Here is a 6,772-nt window from a genome sequence, read left to right as displayed (position 1 = left end):
TATTTCCAATGAAGCACTCAGCTCAAGTTCTAGGCTATCAACACTGTCGGATTCCAGACTATCCGAAACACGTCAGGTGAAGAAAATCCTGGTTTAACCACGGCAAAACGTTGTGTGGGTTTAGCACTCTACTTACCCAACGGTTTATATGTATGTATTATGTATGTAGTATGTATGGTGTATGTATGTATATGTATGTAGTATGTTATGCTATGTATGTATGCATATATATATTATATATATATATATATATATATATACATCCACACACACATACATACCTGTATACATCTATATACGTGTGTGCGTCTGTGCGTCTGTGTGTGTGTGTGGGCGCGCGACAAACCTTGACCAATAGCAGCCCAGTTTTCTGTAGCTATCTTTTTTAAGACCGGAAGCGGAAGCATATTCCTTGGGGTGTAGTAGCCACAGCGACGGATACAGTGATAGTGATAATAATCGACAAAAGTGTAGGTACATTGTACCGGATACTCGTAGTACCAGCTCCATTACCCTTAATAAATGCCAACAACCGGTATAAAAACACTAATATTTCAATTCATAGTTACCGCTTGTGTAATCATACATACATACGTACAAACATACATACATATGTGTGGCTGTGTGGTTAGACGTTAGCTTCTCAATCTCATGGTTTTCGGTTCAGTCTCAATGCGTGGCACCTGGGGCGAATGCCTTCTACTATAGCCCCGGGCCGACCAAAACCTTCTTATTGGATTTCGAAGACAACAGCTGAAAGACGGCTATCGTCAGGGCCGGATTATGACCCACAGAGCCTTAAATACTTAAAAGACTCTGGTACCCCTATATACATATATATCTTATTCAAAATATAAACAGGCGCAGGAGTGGCTGTCTGGTAAGTAGCTTGCTTACCAACCACATGGTTCCGGGTTTATTCCCACTGCGTGGCACCTTGGGCAAGTGTCTTCTACTATAGCCTCCGGCCGACCCAAACCTTGTGAGTGGATTTGGTAGACGGAAACTGAAAAAAACCCGTCGTATATATGTATATATATGTGTGTGTTTGTATGTCTCCCCAACATCGCTTGACAACCGATGCTGGTGTATTTACGCCCCGTAACTTAGCAGTTCGGCAAAAGAGAACCGATAGAATAAGTACTAGGCTTACAAAGAATAAGATTTGTTCGACTAAAGGCGATGCTCCAGCATGGTTGCAGTCAAATGACTGAAACAAGTAAAAGAGTAATAAACCTTAAAATAAACTTTTAATTTTCAAAATGAAACAAACCTAACAGTAAGAGGGAAAATAATGCTTATTTTTGCATATTTCCATTTATATTTGAAAAGTTTTCTCCTATTTCCTTTTTTTTTTATTTGAAATGTCTTTGGTTAAATCCTCAAAGTTAATCTTACGTAATACATCTGCTTCTATACGTTGTCGAGATGAGGCAACTCGAATATTATTTTAGCAGGTTTAAAGTGATTTGTTTTGTGCCGTAAACCATTTACTATTTCTGTGGTACCCCGCTACCTAGATGCTCTTAGCACATGCTTATTTTGTTTAATGGTTAATCCATCGTTACCCGCCGCGCGCGCGCGTGCGTGTGTGTGTTTGTATGTGTATGTATATGTATATATGTATATGTATGTGGTAAGTAGCTTGCTAACCAACCACATGGTTCCGGGTTCAGTCCCACTGCGTGGCATCTTGGGCAAGTGTCTTCTGCTATAGCTCCGGGCCGACCAAAGAATAAGTCCCGGGGTCGATTTGCTCGACTAAAGGCGGTGCTCCAGCATGGCCGCAGTCAAATGACTGAAACAAGTAAAAGAGTAAAAATAGTATATATATATAGAGAGAGAGCAATAAGAAAATGGAGGGGGATCAATAGGTGGTATTCATCAACTTTTAGACATATTACATCAATATATTTGTTTATTTACTAAATTGACAATTACAACAATATACATATCATGTATAAAATATTATGCTTTACATATATAATATAAAAAATAAAGATACCAGTAATTATTAATATATAACGACAGGAATAGAAATTGGGAACAAAAATATCTTACAGCTGTTTCAGCCAAGGGCAAGTTACCTCATTCTACCTTTATCCCTCCAGTAGACTGAAGTAATTAGTGATGAAATTGAGGTTCTTGGGTGTTCATATATATATATAATATTATAATATATACTATATATTATATATATATATATATATATAATATATATTATATATATATATAAATATCTATTTGTATGTATGGTAGGGGGGTGTTGTATGTCTGTAGGTATGTATGTATTATGTATGTATGTATGTATGTATGTTTATGTATATATGTAGATTTATGTCATGTATGTATGTATGTGTGTATCTATGTATGTATGTTGTATGTTATGATGTATGTATGGTATGTATGTATGTATGTATGTAGGTATGTAAATGTATGTATGTTGTATGTATGTATGTATGTTATGCATATTGTGTATTTGTGTTTGTGTGAAACTCTCCACTACCATACGACAATCGAGCTTCTTTATGTCCCTGTAACTGAGCGGATCGGCATAAACGACCGACAGAACGAGTGCCAGGTTTAAAAAAAAATACGCACCTGGGTCAATTCATTCGACTAAAACCCTTGAAGGCGGTGCCCCAGTATGGCCACAGTCCAATAATTGAATCAAATAAAAGATAAATGATAATGTACACACACACACACATGTATACTCACATACACACATTCGTATATATGCATACACACACGCACGCGCACACACACACGCACGTGCACACACACACACACACATACTCTTTTACTCTTTTACTTGTTTCAGTCATTTGACTGCAGCCATGCTGGAGCAACGCCTTTAATCGAGCCACTCGACCCCGGAACTTATTCTTTTGTAAGCCCAGTACTTATTCTATCGGTCTCTTTTGCCGAACCGCTAAGTAACGGGGACATAAACACACCAGCATCGGTTGTCAAGCAATGCTAGGGGGACAAACACAGACACACAAAAACGCACACGCATATATATATACATATATACGACGGGCTTCTTTCAGTTTCCGTCTACCAAATTCACTCACAAGGCTTTGGTCGACCCGAGGCTATAGTAGAAGACGCTTGCCCAAGGTGTCACGCAGTGGGACTGAACCCGGAACCATGTGGTTGGTAAACAAGCTACTTACCACACAGCCACTCTTACATATATGCAAGTATGTGCGTGTGTGTGTGTGTATGTATGTGCAAGGGCATGTTAGTGTTTGGCTTTTACTGACAATAGTAAGAACACAAGAACAGTTTATCAGTCGCTATCTTGTATGATGCTCCCGCCGCAGCATTGACAGCTATTATCATCGCAATGATCTAAGATCCTGAAATCTAAGTGGCATGAACCACATTGAAGGAGAACGGACCCCAGCAATGAAGCTCTATAATGGCATAGGCAGTGCACATTTCCCACTCCCTTTGCTGTGAAAGTGATAGATCTAATGGCAATGGCCATCGAAGATAACTGATACTTTCTCTCAGTCGCAGAAAGCTGCTAGAATCCAGTATGTTGAAAACCATCTTAACCCTCTTGGTGCCAATCCATCTGAAACCTTCCCTGATCCTGTGACACAAGCTTCTTGTTTTAATGAGATCTAAATTAAAACCTATGAAAATTTCATATCAATTTATGTTCCAAAATACCAGCTTAGTAATGACTTAGTTATTTCACTAAATTCTTCAAAATATTTTTAGAATTAATTCATTAAAAATAGAGTAATGGATGGGTTAAAACTAACTTTCACAGCTTGCTTTTTTTTCTGAGCATGCACCCCACTAGTTTTTGTCTTCCTAGACTCACCCACAAGACTATCGGGCAGTACAGATATGAGGATTGTCAGAAAAGTTATTAGGCCGAATATAAAGGAGTGATGCTAAAGCTGTGAAATGTTGCCTGCCTAAAATTCCAACGCTTCTTATTACCTCCGCCTTAGTAAAGGCGGAGGTATTGTTTTCAGTCGTGTTTGTTTCTTTGTCCGCATTGGATGAATTCGGATGAAACTTTCAGGGATGTTTGGCCTCGTGACTGGCACGAACTGATTAGATTTTGGGATTGATCTGGTACCGGACAAGGATTCTGGATTATTTTCCGTTTTTTTTTTCTTACTTAATTTTTTGAGAGCGATCGGGTTCATATTTAGTATTCCCGTTTGTGAGAGCAGTCGAGTTTATTTCAGATATTCTCATTTTAAAAATCATCTCTGTCTAATCGTTGAGAGGACGTTGGTGTTGCTTTGGCAGCTGTTTGCACTCTCTGAGTACTCTTGTTAACTGCATTATTTCTATCCAGGTAAACTGACGTTTGACTGTTCAAAGAAGACTTCAAAAGTAACTGTTAGCGATTTATCTAGAAAACGGACAACCTTTGACATCGTGGTGTTATCAAGCATCTGCAAAAAAAAAAAAAAATATTAACCCTCAAAGACATTCATGCTGACATGGCTGTTACACTAGGGAATGACGTTGCAGCCTTATCAACAGTGTATAAGTAGCCAGCTGAATTTAGGAGAGGAAGGGAGACGCTTGAAGATGACCAAAGACCCGGGTATCCTGCAACAGCTCTAGCAGCACTCCTTCATAGTCAGCCTGTGGACTTTTCAGTCCACCTTCAAATGTCACTCTCAATACGGCTAAAGAACCTTATCTACTTTTTTTATAGACATTATGTTCTGACAAAAACTAGGGCTCAACCACTCCCAAAGCGGTCTTACAACAAACTCATTCAACCTCTCAGTCATTTCTGTGCCTCTGTCCACTATAGCCTGGTATCCCTGGTTATAGGTATCTCTGTTGGGTTCATCTGCCCCTATAGCAGGTCTTATTTATGTTCTGCTAATTTTCTAGTTGTCTTCCTCACCAGTCTAGTCCTGGCGGGGATGTCGGTTTAGTCGCCGACGAGCCGACCATGTAACGGGTTGTACTGGATTACACAGTACTAGCATCACCCGGAATAACCCCTCATTCTCTCTCTATCTCTCTCTCACACACACACACACACACACACACACACACACACACACACCACACACACACACACAACACACACACACACACACACACAGAATATCAAACACACGTATACAAAAAGTGCGGCATGTGTTAACCACATGCCAGCTTCTGGCGCTGTGACCAGCTGCGTGGAGCAATCAATACCAACAGTATTCTAAAAACAACAAATACACAAGTGCAATTCAAATCATTGAGCTCTAGATCGTTCTCGACTCGACCTTGGGTTTCACAACGGGTATTCAACGGCAAAATAACTGGCATGAAATCGGTACAAAAACTAGTTTCAGAGAAATTGTTAAGAATTGGTGTAAATTTTTTTTTAATGTCGATAAGTTCATTTGATATGCGGAACGCCCGATTTCTAGCTCAACAATTCCTTTTTACCTTCTACTTTTTACTGACTGCAGTCATGCTGGGTCATCGTCTCGACGGGTTTTAGTTGAACAACTCGAACCTTAGTTCTTATATTTAAGCCACGAACCATTAAGATACAGAGACGTAAACAAACCCACGCCGTTTGTCAAGCGGTGGGAGTAACAAATACAAATACACATACAGAATCTTTAACTTTCTCTCTGTATATATATATATATATATATATATATATGAGAATATTGTAGTTCGCTTGAAGCATTGTGTATTGTTTGTAAAGAATGAAAAGTTTTGAATGGTACAACAATGCACTATAATACAGACAATGGGTTATATACCTGTTGTAATTTAGTCAACCATAGTCTGATATGATATTTCGGAATAATATTCCTTCTTCAGATATTCTTAGATGGGGTCACTAGACTATGGATGACTAAATTACAACAGGTATATAGCCCATTGTCTGTATTATAGTGCATTGTAGTACCATTCAAAACTTTTTATTCTTTATATATATATATATATATATATATAGCTTCCGTCTATCAAATTTACTCACAAAGCCTTGGTGATCCCGGAGCTATAGAAGAAGTCGCTTGCCCAAAGTGCCGCTCCATGGGATTGAACCTGAAACTGCGTGGTTGCAAAGCGAGCTTTTTAATCACACAGCCACAGCTATGACTGCACCTCCGTTGTTTTATTTATTAGTTTAATTTAAGTTTTTATTTTATTTTATTTTATTTTTTTATTCATTCTTTCTAGGATCATTACTGCGGGAGCTAACACCGAACCATTTAACTTTCTCCGAGGAACTATGTAATGAGCAAATCGAGCATATTCTATCCCTGCTTGGAAATTTCTGGAAATAGTGTTGCGTATTAAAGACAGGCATTTACATTAAAAAATGTTATCTTACAAAATTAAAAAAAAAACCCTTTGTACCTCCATGTTCAGGTAGAGTGCAGCAAAGTGCAGGAAGCGCAATACTTAATTTTTATGGATAAAATTTATCTTTATCCCATGTTTTTCGTTGGCTCAAACTGGTAAATTTATGAATATTGATAATTTTCTTCGGAGTGGAGTAATCTAGTAAAAAAAAAACAAAAACACATTAACTTGATCAGCAAAATTTATGAGAGATAAAAAGCAATATAAGACGTTTCAACGGAAAATATTAATATTAATAGCTCCTCTTTTATCTTTTTACCTGTTTCAGTCATTAGATGCGACCATGCTGGAGCATATAACCTTGAAGAATTTTAATCGAACGAATCGAACACAGTATTTATTGATTTCCATTTTTTAAAACCTAGTACTTATTTACTATCGTTTTTTTTACTGAACTGCT

At 38.1% G+C, this 6,772-nt stretch overlaps 1 long non-coding RNA gene across 1 annotated transcript in view; it reads right to left on the bottom strand.

The window, feature by feature from the left end:
• Positions 1-4,155: 4,155 nt before the first annotated feature.
• The window catches only part of LOC118762032, a 17,834-nt gene continuing 15,217 nt past the window's right edge, over positions 4,156-6,772 (bottom strand). Inside the window, exons 2-3 of the long non-coding RNA XR_004997818.1 lie at positions 6,367-6,510; positions 4,156-4,433 (exon numbers count right to left, since the gene is read on the bottom strand). This is a non-coding gene — a long non-coding RNA (uncharacterized LOC118762032). The remainder of the gene's footprint in view (positions 4,434-6,366; positions 6,511-6,772) is intronic.

This window comes from Octopus sinensis, unplaced genomic scaffold, assembly GCF_006345805.1.
Source record: "Octopus sinensis unplaced genomic scaffold, ASM634580v1 Contig19601, whole genome shotgun sequence".
Lineage (NCBI taxonomy): Eukaryota > Metazoa > Mollusca > Cephalopoda > Octopoda > Octopodidae > Octopus > Octopus sinensis.
The sequence above is the reverse complement of the archived record's forward strand: the minus strand, read 5'-3'. Positions and strand labels throughout refer to the sequence as shown.